The sequence below is a fragment of the Taudactylus pleione genome, unplaced genomic scaffold (genome assembly GCF_031769625.1).
Source record: "Taudactylus pleione unplaced genomic scaffold, aTauple2 ptg000214l, whole genome shotgun sequence".
In the NCBI taxonomy this organism is placed as follows: Eukaryota; Metazoa; Chordata; class Amphibia; order Anura; family Myobatrachidae; genus Taudactylus; species Taudactylus pleione.
Genome location: NW_028284616.1, coordinates 10,275,794 through 10,294,113, shown reverse-complemented (window position 1 = coordinate 10,294,113; position 18,320 = coordinate 10,275,794).

Here is an 18,320-nt window from a genome sequence, read left to right as displayed (position 1 = left end):
TAGAAGAGATTAAATTAAAATCCCCACATAACAAGAGGGGGTCATTAAGAGGGAGTAAAGTGGCTAATAACTTCTGGAAGAAGGGTCTGGAATAGGCATTAGGACAGGGGTTCCCAACCAAGGTTCTCAAGGCACACTAACAGTTCAGGTTTTAAGGAAAGCCATAGTTGAGCACGTGACTTAATTAGTACCTTAGTTATTTTGATTTAACCATCTGAACTTAAGCATGGATATCACTAAAACCAGGACTGTTAGTGTGCCTTGAGGACTGAGGTTGGGAATCACTGCATTAGGGACATAGACACTACAACGGACAAACCTGTGGCCCTGAACCTTTATGGTGCTGAGAACGAAATGGCCCCCTGGGTCAGAGATAGTGGATGATACCTGTGTCTGTAGATGTTTCTTTGCTAGTATGACTACCCTTTGCGCTTTACAATTGAAATGGGCCAAGGCCAATACAGACCAACCCAGCATGTTGAGCTTCACGATTTCTGCAGGAGTGAGAGGAGTTTCTTGGAGTAGGGCTAGATCAATTTTTTGTTTGGATAAGTAAATAAGGATTTTTCTTATCTTCATTGGCGAATTAAATCCGCCTACGTTCCAGGAGCTCACTACTATGGAGTTGGAAAGAAAGAGGTTGAAAACCTTGCGATTGGAAAAGTCCAGTACCTGCCAAAAACAAGGGAGAGAGAGGGAAAGGAGAAAAACAGTAGGGCTAGGGGAAGACAAGACACATAATGAAATTAATTGAGAAATGTTCCAATGAGAAATATACATAGAAAACATATTAATGTATTTTGGTTTGGAGAACATCATACTTCCTGTGTATAATAAACATATAAGGCGATAAATGATAACCATAAAGTATATAAACAAGCCAGCAATTATAATAGGGCTCCGGTGTGCAACCCAGAATATGTGAGCAATGTAAGTTTGAAACTCCCCTAAAATTTTGATTATAAATAATATGCTCAGATGTTTGAGGGAGCCATTATTATGAGTAGGGGTGTAGTATAATAACAAAACTACCCGTGTAGATTAACAATATGTATATCTACTATTATAGTAATCCCCTCTTTTTTTCTGTTAGATTCAAATAAGAATAACAGGTAAAACAACAATAGCGATTTGTTGATTGAAGAGTTCACTGCTCACAGTGCTTCACAGTAATGGATCAGGAATATTCTTCCAGTAACTAGAACAGGAACTATGTGTGTGTGAGTGATGAGCTTTGCTAAAATGGAAGTCCATTCCCAGCAGGTCAACCATGGCTAGAAGATTGGTCAGCTATGTTAGATGAGGTGGAATCTGAGAGTTCACGGAAATATTCAGAAGCATCATCCGAGGTGGTGAAATCTTTGTATGATTTCTATCGTATATACGCAGTCCTGGCTGGGTATAGAAGGCCGAATTTTCACACTTCTGTTATTAATTTTGAGCGGATTGGAGAGAAGGCTTTGCGGGCCCTAGTCAGTTCAACAGAATAGTCCTGGAAGATATATAATTGGTGATCCTCTCACACAATCGTTTTGATCCTGTGTGATGCTGACCAAAATGCTACCTTGTGGAGGTAATTGAGGCACCTGAACAAGGTAACCCTAGGGCGGGGTTTTGTCTGCGCAGGGACTGGGCCTATTCTGTGGACCCTGTCTATTGTCAGGTCCCGACACTCAGCTTCAAAGCCTAAAATAGCGGGTAGAGTGTTGCAAACAAAATGGGCGAGGGCAGGACCCTTCACTGATTCTACGAGACCTGTTCTCCAGGTCCACTTTATTCCAGAGTTGGTGGTTTTCTGTATAAAGAGCATCCATGGAGTGTTTTACATCTGAAATCTCATGGAAAGCTGCCCCCATTTTATGTTCTGATTCAGTTACTCTCTGCATCAGGCTGCCTAACTGGGCTGTAATGTCAGCAACTGCTTGTGTAACAAGCGGAGCCATAGTGGTCTTAAGTGGCTGGAGCATCTAGAGAACGGCATACCTGGGTAGGAGAAAAGTCATCCACATCAGCTGCTGGTTTCTTAGAGGCCGGGGATGCTGCTATGGGATCGGCGTCTGGCGCCATATTGGGAGAGGCGCAGCATTTCTCCTGGCGGGTGGTTTGCGGCGGGGGATGAGTTGCCGCCGAAAGGTAGCAGTCCATGAGCTCTTTCTGGGCTTTAAGGAAGGGAGTCTGGGTGGTAATAGTGGCTTGAGAAGCCGTGAAATGTGGATTTCTGAGCTGGGTAACTGAGCCTTCAGACGGAGCTTCCTCACTCCATCAAGCCGGAAAGCGGAAGTCCTTCAGTATCCACTTCTGCTTATTCTTTATATAGAACTGGATATGGATTGGCTGGGTAATGGTTATAGACAGGGGCGGATTGGGCCGCCGGGACACAGTGCTGGGTCCCGCTGGGCCGGTCCATACAATGGCCGCCGGGAGCGGCCGAATCATGCCCACCCTCAACTTCCGCCATGATCGGATGTTAGCTCCGCTCAGAAAGCTGTACATTTTCTGCGCATGTGCAGTACCTTACAAAAAAAAATGGCTAACGGGGGGAGCTGCAGCTCCTCCCACAAACCTTTGCGGATCCTGTCAGTCACTACTGACTGCTCCACCTCCAGCCCCTCCGCTGCTCGGCCCCTCTTCTCCGTGCATGCTGCAACAGTAGGCAGCTGCACGGTGACGCCAGCCACAGCCCACAGATTCAGCGCCGCGGGTAGCCGGAGGAGGAGGAGCAGCAGGTAAGTGGTGTTGCCAGCGGCAGGAGGGAGGGGGGCTGGGAGGTTAGACTTTACAACACAGGGCTGGGGGCAGGTTGGACCTGGTGCTGGAGCTGTTAACACAGGGCTTGGGGGACCCGACGACACAGGGCTGGGGAGGGGGATGCCACACACTGGAACTGGGAAATGTGGCTTAGACTGCCACACTGGGGATGGGGAATGTGGCTGAGACTGCCACACTGGGGATGGGGGAATGGGACTGAGACACACTGGGCCTGGGGATGTAGAGACGCAGGGGGACCCTGGGTATGGAGATAAACATAACAGGGTCACAGGTAGCCTGGAGAGCCACTGTGGGCCTGGAGAAGCACAGGGGGGCCTGGGGATGGAGACATAGGGGGTTCTGGAGTAACACAAGGGGACCTGGAGAGAGTCAGAAATTGTTTAATCAGGGAAATTCACATTTTGCCCTGCACAAAAATTTCTGTTACTAAACATTATCTGCTTATAATGGTGACATTGGAAGATGCCTGTTTACGTAGAAATATAACCAGACAGTGTGATCTCCTACATGAATAGTGAATACCGGCTGAAGACGCTGTGCAGTGAGGCTCAAATTCTTCAGAGGTTCCACCATATAGGTAAGAAAACACTTTAAAACTGACTGGCCTGTAGCCAGGGCTGGTCTGACCATTAAGCATGCTACACGGGCATGTAGGGCACCAGGCACCCTGAATGGTGCAAACTCGAGTATAAAATCCCACCCGTCCGCCTTAGCTCTGTCTTTGGAGAGGGAGGGGAAAGGGAAGGTGGAGGGAGGCGCACGAAAAATGTGCAGCTTCCCATCGGTAATCAGGTCTGTCCATCCCTGCCTGTACCTAATCCAGAGGGATGGGGACCCCCAAAAAAGTGCATCGTTCACCAAAATTTATGTTGCCGACCCTGCTCCCCTCAGTGGCTTGCAAAAGCCCCTCCAGGCCCTAAGAGGAGGGAGTATACTGCCCTCTTCCACAGACCCCACCCACTCAACAGACCCACCGCCTCAACAGACCTGCCCCCATTAGGGCTGCTCCCAGAAATTTCCCAGGCTGGTTTTCCATCCCAATCCGCCCCTGGTTATAGATGCTTTAGTACATGTTTATTTGATGTAATATCTTTAATTTTTAAAAACATAACATATATTGCTCTAGTAATCCTGTATGTTATTATTCGCTTTGATGTACCTTAATGTGTGACAGCTTTTTTTTGGGTTACATGGCTGAGACCTGTTGTAAAACAAAAGAATAAAAAAAAAATCCTGAATCGAAAAAAAAAAAAAAAAACCCAACAACTATTAATAGCTTGGAAGATAACCTTTATAAGCTTGTGTGACTTCTGAATATATTACCAGGAGCCAGTGCAGACCAAAATCATATGGCTGCTCAGCCGGTGCTGTAAACTGCTTGATTTCACCCAATTTACATCCAATCATACCTTGCAGTAATCTGGCCATGCACATGCTACATATACATACACTGCTTTATGTCAATCACGTACTAGATGACTATTACTTATCTGCCAGCAACATTCATAAGCGCCAATGCCCAAAATACAGTTGACAGATAGCTGCTCTTGTCCTATGGGTACAGTAGTCATTTTCCAACTGCACTAACAGGTTTCCGTGTGATCCCAGCCCTCAACTTCAGCATTGAATAGAAAGTTGTTCAGTTTTCCATATGTATAGCCAGTTTGGAAAATGGTTCTGTTGGCTCAACAAATTGAGGCCATCACAAAATGAGCATGATGCCAGAGTCTGATAACATCATACCTTTATCTTACCAACAGGCCCCATATGATCTGGCACTCAACCCAAACGGCTTTGGCCATATTTTATATATATATATATATATATATATATATATATATATCCATATTTGAAATGGATCCAAGCCGCAAAATTTAAATGCAGGGTTAAAAGTAGCACATATTTATGCAATGGTGTTATGAAGAAATATATTCATAGAAGCAGGCATACTGGAGTGCTTTTAAAAATGGCAGCCCCCAGTCATTTAAATAGAAAAACTTACTCCTTTGCACTTTTTTGTATGTCCAGAAATACTTATTCAAAAGTTATTTACAAGATGTTATCTAAAAAACAACTCAATCTGTTATAGTCTCAGTGTGTTTTCAATAAAGCCAATGTAGCAATATTTGTTGCGTGCAAAGTATGTTACTGATATTACTTGTAACATACAAAATAGCATGTTGAGGTAGGAAGATAGTCTAGTACAGGGGTGGCCAACCAGTCATAGTCAAAGAGCCCAAAAATATCACTGTACAACAAATACTTTTAATTTGTTTCCTTTCTAAAAATAGTCATACATTACTAATTTGAGGTAAAGAATAACTAAAATGATTTTTACTAGCTCTATTTTTTGAGCTACACTACTTGCACTATACTCTATGTACTATGTAATGTAGTCATAGGGAAAAGCTATTTTAAAATATTTATTTTCTATCAAGAAAATATAAATTAACAATTGTTTTAATTCAATCAATCAATCAATCACAAATAAGAAACGAAACAAACATACAGCATATGAAAGTACTATCTAATATAGTGGCCTATTGATGGGGGTGCTTTCTCTTTGCTTGTCGCTTGTACTCCTCTTCTGGGGCATCTCTTGTCACTGTCCAACAGTAGTGATTCACCTACCCTGATATCTTTGTTCCATTGCTGAAATGTCTTGGTGGAATCGCTCACTATGCTTGTCACTCAGTGCACCACAGTTATCTTGTTTGGGTAATCCCGTGAATCGCATATATTTGAATAGGGGAGAGGGGAAAAATAACTTATTCATTTAATTGGGTCATTAGGCCCCACCTCCTCTGTGCGGAACGCAGATTGCTGGTAAGATTCTCTCCATTCTGCCCACTTCACTAGGAATACCCCTACATCGTCATAAATGGGCTATATCTCAGAACTCAGAGCTAACAGAGTATTAAATGTCATATTCATTCTTTGCATGCTGAAATCAATTGGAAGTAACTATTTTCACATCGGAAACATTTTCATTGTTGTGCAGTGTATTTGTAGGTATGTCAAAGAGCTGAGATCATGCGCTCGCTGAAGGCGCATATGCAAAAAGGGGTTTGGCCTTGTGCCAGCCAGCCAGGCCACGCCCCTGGTATGATTTTTGTAAGAGGATGTAAAAGCACATGTACAAATCACCATGGAGGCAACTATTAAAGGGAAAGAAAAAGCCAGAACAATATAAAAAACATTGACAAAAAACAGAATCACAAAATACATTGAAACAAGCCAGATCCACATAAAATACACTGAAAAAGCCACATCCACAAAAAATATTGAAAAAAAAAGGGGACAGATTCAAATAATACAATCCCCCCATGACACTCCAGCCCCTCCATATGTTACTCCAGTAACTCCCCCCATGTAGCACTCCAGCCTTTCATTTGTCACTTCAGCAGACCCTCGTGTGTCACAACAGCAGCCCGTGTCTCACTCCAGCAATCCACGTGTCACTCCAGCTCCCCATTTGTCACTCCAGTAGACCCTCATGTGCTACTCCAGCCCCCCCTCTCTCTCCAGGACGCTCCAATCCAGCCACCTTTCCCCACACTCCCTCCCTCTCAATGGGCCACTTTATGCCAGGGGTTAAAGTGGGCCGGAACGGGGCAGAACTGCGTTCCGTCACTTCTATTTGGAGACAGAACCAGTTCAGTCTTCTCCTTCCCACCTCAGCCCGGCACCACAGGGAGGCTCCATTTGCTGGGCGCCCGCTGCAATTTTGTTACCAGTGGGCGCCTGGATCCTTCCCCGCAGCTGGAGCTCACTACTTAGCTTCGGCTTCTGCAGTGTGCACTATTGGAGAGACATCATGACGTCTCTTCTATAGTTCCGAGGAGCGGAATCGGTATGAAATACCGGCTGATGCATGGCCGGCAGTTCAATTCCCGGCAGCATCAGTCCGACAGATGCAGAGATCCCGACAGCGCTGGAAAACCAATTCATCCCTAGGTAAGTACAAACTAACCTAACCCCCCTAACGGGTGCCTAATCCTAATCCCCCATCTAAGTGCCTAAACCTAACACCCCCCTTCCCCGCTGCCTAAACCTAAGTCCCCCGGGGGGGGGGTGCCTAACCCTAACCCCCCTTCCCCTAGCCTAACCCTCCCGGGGGGGGGTGCCTAACCCTAAGTCCACCCCGAGTGCCCTAAACCTAACTCTCCCCCCCACGGCTGTCCGCTCACGGCGACCGGCATCCCTTCGATCGGTGGGTTTGCAGTTTTATAAAATTAATTTGTGCACCAAATATATTGGAATACATTATTTTAAGTATTAGCGCCCTGTTAACTAGTGTGTTAGTTTAAGTGCTGAAATCCTACCAAACTTTGTGCTTTAAGTGTTGATTCAGAGACCATTGCAAGTATATTGTATATGCACTGTATGTGATTTATGCTAGCTCTGCTGTGTTGTAACTGCCTTTATTTTCTGTATTGTCAGGTATAACTAACCATCACTGCTATTTCTCCTCAACCCTTTCCTACAGGTTTGTGGGGATTTTTCTTTTTTTTGTCTCTCAATTATACTTCACATTTCATTGATACTTGTCAAGGCAGTCAGTCACATTTACAATTAAGCTGGCCATACACGGTGCGATATGCGCCATGCGATGCGATGGGGGATCCAACATATAGGGTGGTCCCCACACATGGTGCAATCGAGTGGAGGACCGCCCAATATGCTGGCTCCCCTTCCCCTACTCGCATAGCGCTGCATGGGATTGCACATCGCATCCCCAGATAGACCTGCAGTAAGATCTGGGGGCAATGTACGACCTCACTGGTGCATGCTCTGTACGATATCATGCCCATACACGGTACAACAGAGCAGCCAAATCATACAAATTCATCTGATCAGCTGCTTTATCGCACAGTGTATGGGCTTATATTGTGTCTAAAAGTAAGTGTAAACAGGAGGCTGAGGTTTCATGTAAAAGCTTTTGTAAAAAAGCTGTTTTGTGGGCTTGTACCCTCAGGATTTTATACAGGATGGTTTGTGTGCTATTTGTTATAAAGAACCACCTCACCAGTCCAGTCTATCAGCCCCTGTACAGGATCCATCTTAGGTGTCCTCCTTGTCTCAGGTTATGAGGCAGCTAGTGGACAGTTTGCCTTCTCCCACACTGCCTCCCATAAGGGATACCCACAGCAGTTCCATCCTGCTATGTTTGCTCCCCACCCCTATATATCCTTCCTGGATGGATGCTTATGCTCACTCAAAACAGTGCGGCTTAGTCAGCTGCTGCAAACAGACCAGTAGCCATTAAAGCGCCCAAGTGGACGGTATCATCTTGTCAGTCCACTCAGCTTGTAGATTCTGACGCATCTCAGATGATGCGCCGGGTTCTTCTCCAAGATCTATCTCAGGAGAGGAGGGCCATCCTTCTACAGTGGATATCCTTTCTTTGGTGAGGGTGGTCAAATTAATCCTAAATATAGAGGATGACGAGCCAGCTCCTAGACCTAAGGCTCCAGTATTTAAACACCAGAAGATGGTAAAAGCTACGTTTCCCAAGTCTGAGTAGCTCACTGAACTTATGTGAGAAGCATGGAGTACTCCTGATAAATGGTTCCATGTTACAAAAAGATTGGCATCTTTGTATCCTTTCCCACCTACCGAATGTACTAAGTGGGAAGTACCTCCTACTGTGGATGCTCATGAGATGCCTTTAGGCCAGAGTACTACATTGCCTATACCGTCCACATATTCCCTTAAGGATCCCACAGATTGATAGAAAACGTGAAACTTGTCTTCAGTGTTTCATTGTCTGGAGCAGTTACCCGGCCGGCTATGGCTGCGGCCTGGGTATCCAAGGCAGTTGAAGAATGGACGGGGGCATTAGGAGACACTCTACCAAGTGCTACCAGAGAACAGTTGACATATCTCCTACATAAGAGAAGCGGCCTTCTATTTGGGAGAAGCTGCAATAGATGCTGGACTCCTGGCTTCTAAAGCATCGACAGCTTCGGTTGTTGCTCATAGAGCCCTTTGGTTAAGGTACTGGAAAGCAGATGTGGGATCCAAAAAGGCTCAGGAATCCCTGCCTTTTTATGAAAACATACTATTTGGAGCAGAATTGGATAAGAGAGTGGCTACTCTGGGAGGCTTAAGATCTGCAGGTCTGCCATCAACAGCTACAAGCCTAGGCAGTCCTTTTTTGGTCCTTTAGTTCTCAGGGAAGAGCAAAAGGACAGACTTGCTCCAGACAGTCTAGTTCTTGTAGGACCACCAAGCCGCAAACTAAGAGGTCTTTTGGCGGTCAGACGTCCAGCTTCCATGCCGGGCAACAAACCCTCCACCTGATGGGATGGGGCCTCCTCCTGGGGGATCCCAGGGTGGGAGGCCAACTTCTTCATTTTGTGGACTCCTGGCATCAAAACAGACGCCTGAGTTTGAGAAGTGGTCTCTCAGGGGTATGCCCTGACCTTCCGGAGGCATCCTCCACAGAATTTTTTTTTAGCCCTGCAGGAGACCATTTACTCCCTGTTGCAGGCAGGGCTGATAATACTGGTTCCTGTGGTTCAACAAGGAAGGGGATATTATTCCAATCTGTTTTTGGTTCAGAAACCAAATGGGTCTCATCGCCCTATTTTAAGTCTGAAAAACCTCAACAAGTTTATCCATATACCAAAGTTCCGTATGGAAACTCTTCGGTCAATTATCCTGGCAATAGAACCTGGGGATTTTATGGCTTCCCTGAACATTAAGGATGCGTATCTGCATGGGCCCATTACGCCATCCCACCAATTTCTATGGTTTGCTGTCCAACAATAAGGATACTGCCTTTGAACCTCTATATACCCCTGCCTATACCTTCTAATATCCTTCCTATAAACCTCTAATGATGACGCTAATTTGCGTACGCAGTCATCCAGTAAATAAAGACTCCAGACTTAGAACATGTGGTTCCAAAGCACAAAGTATTATTCAAGTAAAGTACAGCAGTTACACGCTATGATCCTCATATAATCTTAGCGCAAAGAGATTAAACAGACCCAAGTACAATTATACATACGCAGCGCTCTCTGGTCCAGATGTTAGGCATCAGCCAAAAACCCCTTGTCAATCAACATTCAGCACAAAGACTAGGAACCCAGGGTCAGCACACATATCTATACCCCCCAGAAATAAACAACACAATAGAGAAGTTTGTTGCGAATACCATTGGTCCTAAAGGAGAGGGCATATGTTACAAGTCATTTAACAGGTTGCTTCAAATAGACTCAACCCAGCCTCTAACAACTGGGGGTCTCTGGTTTCCTGCCCCATGCAACATCCTAACAGTTGTTCATATTATGTACATTTTGTTGCTTGAAGTCTATGCGGTCCATAAGTTGAGAATGCATGATGCGATCTCCACACCGATGGTACTGGAATACTGTTGAAAGAGTATGCATCAGTACAATACCAATCATGGCTTACTTATCATGTATAAAACTTTAGTTACCAAATAAACTTTATTTCACAGAATTTATGCTAAATGAACAAACTTAAATCTTATACTTTAAAGCTTATTAAACCTTTTATGTGAATATGTAATGTGTAAGTATGCGGGGTGCGATGTAAAGACGCTAGTTAACTTGGGGCAGATGCGTGCGCATGAAGCTAATAAACAGCATTCTCATACAGGATCTTATGCATTCGCTAATATGCAATTGTGCGTATTAATGTGTGTATGAGAAATGGTGCACTTAAATCTCACTTAAACTAAGTGAACACCTAGCAGTGTGGAATGCTGAGCATTATAGTTCCACACGCCCCCCTCTCTCAGCAGCCCCCACCCTTCCCAGGCTAAAAAGTAGTCCTTTGTTCTCCCAGGTTCTTGTGTAAATGCAAATTAGCACAGCTACAAGACCCAAACCTCAGATAACACTCTTGGCTTTGAAAGTATTTTATTGTAGGAAGCCTGCTAATGTAAGGTGCTACAAACGAACCTCTTACTGTATTCGAGCAGGGCCACCTGGAGTGAGAGCAGACGTTATGTCCAGGAAGCTTGTCTACACAGGCTAGTTGTCACGTGGCCATCTGCTCTGTTGTTGCTAATGCAATCCAATTTTGACATTCTGTACAGCAATTTCTGAAATATATCCTTTAGGGGAATTATAATAATACACACTTTATCCAGAGCACCCAAACTACGTAGTCATGAAATGGGCTTTTGATGAATCGACGTAACTTATGGCGACGGTCACAGATGCAATCGCATGATGCTAATGGTAATATCGCCACATGTACTAAAGTGTGAGTTTATCTAAACTGGCGCTTAAGCGGCCATTTGCAAAATGGCGTCTTGTGATCTCATTTCCAAGATGGTGTCTTGCGGCCAGTTGCAAGATGGTGTCGCTGCGATTCAATTTTAAACTGATCTGGTCTCAGCCAATATTCCAGCTTCGACAACAACATTACCAATTTCAGACACTGCCCTTTGGTCTATCAAATGCCCCTCGGGTCTTCACAAAAATAATGTCAGTTATGACAGCCCACCTCAGGCATCAGGGAGTCAGAATACTACCATACTTAGATGAACTCCTGCTATTGGCACAGTCTCCACCTGTTTTACAACACCATCTCCAACTGACCATTGCCTGACTACAGATGCACGTCTGGATCATCAATTGGAAGAAGTCATTCCTTTCTCCAATACAGTGGATGGCACATCTGGGGGCACTTCTGGATTCTCTGGCACAAAGGGTGTTTCTGGCAGGGGACAAGATTTCGGCCCTATTATTGAGTGCGCTCAAATTGCTCCACAAGCGAAGGATATCCATTCCATCAGCGATGCAGGTCTTGGGGTCAATGGTATTCACCTTCGACATGGTGGAATATGCTTAGTTCCACGCCAGGCCTCTGCTACAATTGGATTCTCTCCTGGTGGAACAGGCAGTATCATCTAATACGGTCCCAGAGGATCCTTCTCACTCCGGAGGTTTGGCTCTCTCGTGGTGGACAAGGCTCATCTGGACATGGGTCACCCATTCTGGATTCCAAATTAGGTGCTCCTCACCACGGACGCCAGTGACAAGTCATCATACCTTTCAGGGAAGATGGACAAATCTAAAACATTCTGGAGCTTCGTGCAGTATAAAAAGTGCTCATCCTGGCACAGGACCTCCTCCAAGGCAGGCCGGTCCAGATCCAGTCCGACAACAGTAGCCTCTCTCAATTATCAGGGAGGCATGCGAAGTCAGGCAGCCATGAGGGAAGTGGCAAACATTCTGATCTGGGCAGAACATCATCTTCCGGCTATATCAGCAATATTCATCCCAGGAGTCCTCAACTGGGAAGCGGACTTCCTAAGTCATCAGGACATACATGCTGGAGAGTGGGCTCTCCACCTGGGAGTCCTACAACTACTGGTGAACAAATGGGGCCTACCAGACGTAGATCTCATGGCCTCATGTCACAACCACAAGGTCCCAAGGTATGGGTCCAGGACCAGAGATCCCTCAGCCGCCTTTGTGGATTCGCTGGCAGTGAGGTGGGACTTCAAGCTGGTGTACCTCTTTCCTCTGATTTCCCTTCTCCCAAGGGTCCTCAGGAAATTCAAGCAGGAAGGTGTCACAGTAGTACTGGTAGCTCCTGCTTGGCCGAGGCACCATTGGTTCACTGACATACGGAGTCTATACATAGATACTTAGTTTCCTCTTCCCCTATGGCCGGATTTGTTAGCGCAGGGTCCCCTTCTTGCATCCAGACCTACCTCATCTGTCTTTTAAAATGGAAGAGGCAAGATCCACGCCATCAGAGCCAAAAGTTTCTCCAGCTCTGTGATTCAGACAATGCTTAGGGCACAAAAGCCTTCCTCTGCCCGCATCTATTACAGAGTTTGGCACTCCACTGGGCAATGGTGTTCCCACAGAAAGTATGACACTAAGATTTTTAGGTATTCCCGGGTACTTTCTTTTCTCTAGGCTGGTTTAGACCTTGGTCTCTTCCTGGCCACCCTGAGAGTACAGGTTTCTGTGCTGTCAGTTTGGTTACAGCAACGGATCGTTTCTCTGCCGGATGTTAGAATTTTTTTTCAGGGTGTTCTTTTCTTCTTTGTCCCACCGGTGGCACCGTGGGATTTGTCTTTGGTTCTTAAGGGTCTACAGGATCCCCTGTTTGAACCACTGGACTCCGTAGATTTGAAGTGATTGACAGCAGACACTTTTTCTTGTTGCCCTTCCCCCGCCCCTTCTTGATTTTTCACCAGGATAGAGCTACAATGCCTTGCAAAAGCATTCACCCCCCTTGGATTTTACCTTTTTGTTACATTACAACCTGTAATAATTTTTTTTTTTTTTTAAATCTGAATTTGTGATGGATCTGCACAAAACAGTCTAATTTGGTGAAGTGAAATGAGAAAATAATAAGAGTTATGGTATAACATACCTTTGTTAACTTTTTCTTCGAGGTCCATGGGGTCCACAGCCATTACGTTGGGGTACGAATCCCGGTCACCAAACAGTTAATACAAACAAGCTCTCTGCTCCCAGGATGCACCGGGTTTCCTCCTCATATAACCTACCTCCTGCCTCAGGTAGCCAGTTCGTTACCAAGCTCAAGCAGGCAGAGACAAAAGGTTGAGAAAGAAAAGACCCATACTTACGAGTCCAGACTCTCAAGAGAAGAAACTACGGAAAACCTCCCCCAGAACTACAGGTGTGTCTGGGTGGGTGTCCTGTGGACCCCATGGACCTCGAAGAAAAATAATTAACAAAGGTATGTTATACCATAACTCTTATTTTCTTCTTCGGGGTCCACAGCCATTACGTTGGGGATATCCCAAAGCACTAACCCTACGGGCGGGGACGCTCCTGACTCTCGGAAGAGAGGAGAATCCTAAGGAGGCATCCTGAGAGGCAAAAGTGTCAAAGGCATAAAATTTTGACAAAGGTATGGATGTTAGACCATGTGGCTGCTTTACATAATTGCTCAGCAGAAGCACCCCGGCGGGGCACCCATGATGGACCTACCGCCCTAGTAGAATGTGCAGTCACTGAATCCGGCACACGCATACCGGCCTGTGTATAAACCAATGAAATTGCCATGCGAATCCACCTGGCCAGTGTCTGTTTATTGGCTGGCCAGCCATGCTTATGACAACCATAAAGCACAAAAAGTGAATCGGACTTCCTCCATTTGCTCGTGCGTTTAACAAATTCTCAATGCACGGACCACATCCAGGAAAGCCTCACCTTGTGAGAGACTTGTGCCCTGAAATGCTGGAACTACTATTTCTTCATTAATATGAAATTTAGACACCACTTTCGGAAGGTAACCCTCCCTAGTACGTAGTCCTGCTCTATCTTGATGAAATATCAAGAACGGCTCCCGGAAGGAAAGCGCAGCTAAATCCGACACTCTACGTGCAGATGCCATAGCAAGGAGGAATACTGTCTTTGCTGTTAGCCACTTGATGTCTATTGAATTTAAAGGCTCGAACGGAGGAGCCTGTAAAACCTTCAGAACTAGAGTCAAGTCCCACGTAACAACCGGGGAAACGAAGGGAGGCTGAATCCTCAACACCCCCTGAAAAAAGGTCTTTATATCCAGTCTCAGAGCAATTTTATGTTGGAACCAGACTGAAAGAGCCGACACCTGTACCCTTAAAGAGGCTAGGCGTAGCTCTTTTTCCAGACAGCTTTGAAGAAAATCCAGCACTCTGGATATCAGGAATTTATGTGGATCATACCCTTTCAGTTCACACCACTGAAAGAAAGTATGCCAAACCCTATAATATATATGGGCTGAGGATGGCTTCCGTGCCTTCAGCATCGTCCGTATGACAGACTCGGAAAACCCCTTTTCCCTCAAGACGGAGGCCTCAAGAGCCATGCCGTCAAAGATAGCCGATGAAGATCCGGGTACCAGGGACCCTGTAGCAACAGATCCGGTCTCAATGGCAGAGGCCATGGAGTGTCTATGGAGAGAGACCGTAGATCTGTGAACCAGTGCCGTTTCGGCCATGCCGGAGCTATTAATATGACGGTGCTGCCCTCTTGTTTGATCTTTCTGACCACTCTGGGCAGAAGAGCAAATGGGGGAAACAGATATACCAGCTTGTAACGCCACTTTACTGTCAGTGCGTCTACAAACTCGGCTCTCGGATCTCTTGTCCAGGATCCATACTTGAGAACCTTGTTGTTCCTTCTTGATACCATCAGATCTATTTCTGGTAGACTCCACCTGTCCACAAGGTTCCAAAAAACCTGTGGATGTAGGGCCCATTCCCCTGCATTTATCTCTTGCCGACTGAGAAAATCGGCCTCCCAATTCAGGATTCCTGGAATGAACACGGCAGATATCGTGTGCAGATGAGTCTCTGCCCATACCAGGATTCTTGATACCTCTGCCAAGGCGGCCCGACTCCTCGTGCCCCCTTGATGATTTAGGTAGGCGACTGCGGTCCGTTGTCCGACTGTATCTGCACCGACCTGCCATTAAAGATTTCCTGAGCCTGCACTAAAGCTTTGAATATAGCTCTTAGTTCCAGGATATTTATCGGTAGCTGGCTTTCCGTCACTGAAAACTTTCCTTGGAAAGTGTGTGACCCCGTCATCGCCCCCCAACCTTGAAGACTGGCGTCGGTTTTGACTAATGTCCAATCCGACACCCAAAAGGGGCAACCCTGCCTGAGATGCTTTGTTTGCAACCACCAGGTCAGGGACAACCGTACCTCTGGAGAGAGATGCAGCAGCTGGGACCTGATCGTGCGATGATCCTTGTTCCAGCGAGACAGAATGAATTGCTACAGTGGTCTGGAGTGGAATTGAGCGTATTCCACCATCCTGAAGGTGGCCACCATCGACCCCAGGACCTGCATGGCTACTAGAACGGATATTTGCCTGTTGCGAAGCAACTTGCATATTCGCGATTGTAGAGCAAGGATCTTCGCCTCCGGCAGATATATTCTCTGCACCACGGAGTCCAATCTCGCTCCCAAATGACACATCTGTTGTACCGGACAGGGTGACTACTTTTGCCAGTTTACGATCCAGCCGTGACTGTACAGACATGATACTGTCAGCCTCAAATGATCCTGTAACTGCTGTGGGGACTGCCCCAACAACAGGTCATCGTCCAAGTAAGGCAAAATCCTGACGCCTTGGCGCCTGAGGCATGCCATCATCACTGCCATCGCCTTGGTGAATACCCGAAGGGCTGTGGACAGGCCAAATGGCAGGGCCTGGAACTGAAAATGTTCCTCCCCTACCGCAAAACAAAGAAATTTTTGATGAGCCTGTGTGATTGGGATGTGAAGGTAGGCTATGTCTAGGGACACCATATAGTCCCCCTGTTCCATTGCCAACACAATCGATCGCAATGTTTCCATCCTGAACCCGGGGGCTCGAACAAATTTGTTGAGCTCTCTCAGATTTAGAATAGGCCGGTATGACCCATTCGGTTTCAGAACCAAGAACAGTAAAACCCCTCTCAGAACTGGTTCTCTGGCACCGGAATCACTACTTCTGATGCTAGTAAGGCAAGAATAGCCTTCTGAAGGACCAAAGCTCTATCTGAACCCACCTGTGGGTTTACACAAAAGAACCTTTGAGGAAGAGTCCTCAAAAACGTCAGGGCGTACCCTCGGGAAACAACTCCCCGAACCCAGGCATCCTCCGTCGTGAGGTGCCAGGGCTCTGAGAACCGAAGCAGTAGACCCCCCCACCCTGGGATCCCCCAGGGGGAGGCCCTGTCCCATCAGGCCACTGGTTTCTCCTGGACCCTAGATCCTGAATGAAAAAATTGATTTGAGACAAGACTCCAGTCTCCTATCCGTGGTTTCCTTCAGCTAAACTGCTGGGATTAGCAAAGTGGTACGTTTAATCAGCTGTGCCACATGCGCATCAACTGATGGTGGATTCTCCCACTTGGCACAGTCCTCTGCTGGAAAAGGATATAGAAGCGCCATTCTTTTCTGATAAATGTTCAGACTTTGGGAATTCTGCCTTAACCACTTTTTGGCGCTTGAACAGGGGGGCTTTCCTAAGCGGAAGATCCCCTTCCTCAATATTTAACACCGATTTTACAGCCCTTATCAGAACAGGGACATCGGCTACTGGGAAATGATAATCACCCTCCTCGGAGCTAGACTCCTGCGAAAAGTCCTGTGCCTGTTCCTCCTCAGAGGAGGCACTCAAGTACTCACCCATGTAAGGCGGTACATGGCGCCTAGATTTAGGCTGCTTTGGCTTGACAGCCTGAAGCTGAAAACCCCCCGAGGATGATGCCATAACCTTACCAGCACCAGGGTCCATCCAAGCAAGCCACATCATGGGCATAGGATGCATCTGCTGAGGCAAACCCCAAACCGGTGGTACCTGAGCCATAACCTGAGAAAATGAAGCCCAAGGAGGCTCAGGGCCTGAAACAGGCAAACTTAATTGGTGTGGTGGCTGTCTGAAACAGTTCCCACAAAGCCCATTTTGTAGAAAGTCCGGTGGGAACAAACCTGCCTTGCAGGCTACACAGGATATCAGCAACGGGGCTCCCGCCACCTGACCCTCAGACTCCTTAGACATAACACTATGCCACTGGTTCTGAGTGTATATGTGCTGCTTTCTACTCTCAACCCACACACCTGTAGCAAGGGAAGGGGAGAGACAGTGACAGTATTCAGGAATTACAGTTCTTTTACAGAAGAAACAGTATCCATTAACAACAATCACATGTCATGCATAAATCCTCTGCGAGCCATATGCATATAAGCTCTCACTACCATAATCAGCCTCAGCTTAGGTAGGATAGAGCCCTGTAAAAACCTAGACCAGCAGTAGGCAAGGTATACAGGGAGACTGCCCAGCGTCCCTCTTGTAGGAGCCGCGTTCAAAGAGCAACTGACATATACTCTGGCTGCCCTATATGGAGGCTGGGAGGAACAATCCACAATCAACTGTGCCAGAGGACTGAACTAGTGTGTGGATTGGGAGAAGGGCTGCCAGGGAAGCGTACCTCCCCTATGCTGCTTGGACCTGCCCGGTAAATTGACCTGGCCGCCGCCACAAGCCCCGGCTGGTCAGGAACATCAAATCCCGGCGGTCTAGGCTAGGAGAACAAGCCGTATGCCTGACTGCAGCACGCCTCCGGCCAGTCTCACCGCCGGAGGCCGAACCGCCACGTGGTCCCGGCGTCAGCGGCCGCCACGACCACCTGCTTACCTGCCATCCCCTTGATCCGGTTGCGGTCCAGGGCAAGAAAGCCCCTGCCAAGGACATGCCGAGGCTAGCGGTGCGGCGCCGGAGGAGGTAGTTGCAGCGCGTGGCCGGTAAGCCTCCAATCAGGCATGAGGTTGCTTCCAGGACAGCTCAGACCACCCGCTGAGATGGAGAGTAAAAAACTTTTTTTTTGTACTCGTCTGCAGGACTGCTCCAGCAGTCCCACTGTCTATGTGGTGAGCACATCAAACAGGAAGAACTGGCTACCTGAGGCAGGAGGTGGGGTATATGAGGAGGAAATCCGGTGCATCCTGGGAGCAGAGAGCTCGTTTGTATTAACTGTTTGGTGACCGGGATTCATACCCCAACGTAATGGCTGTGGACCCCAAAGAAGAAAATTTATATACG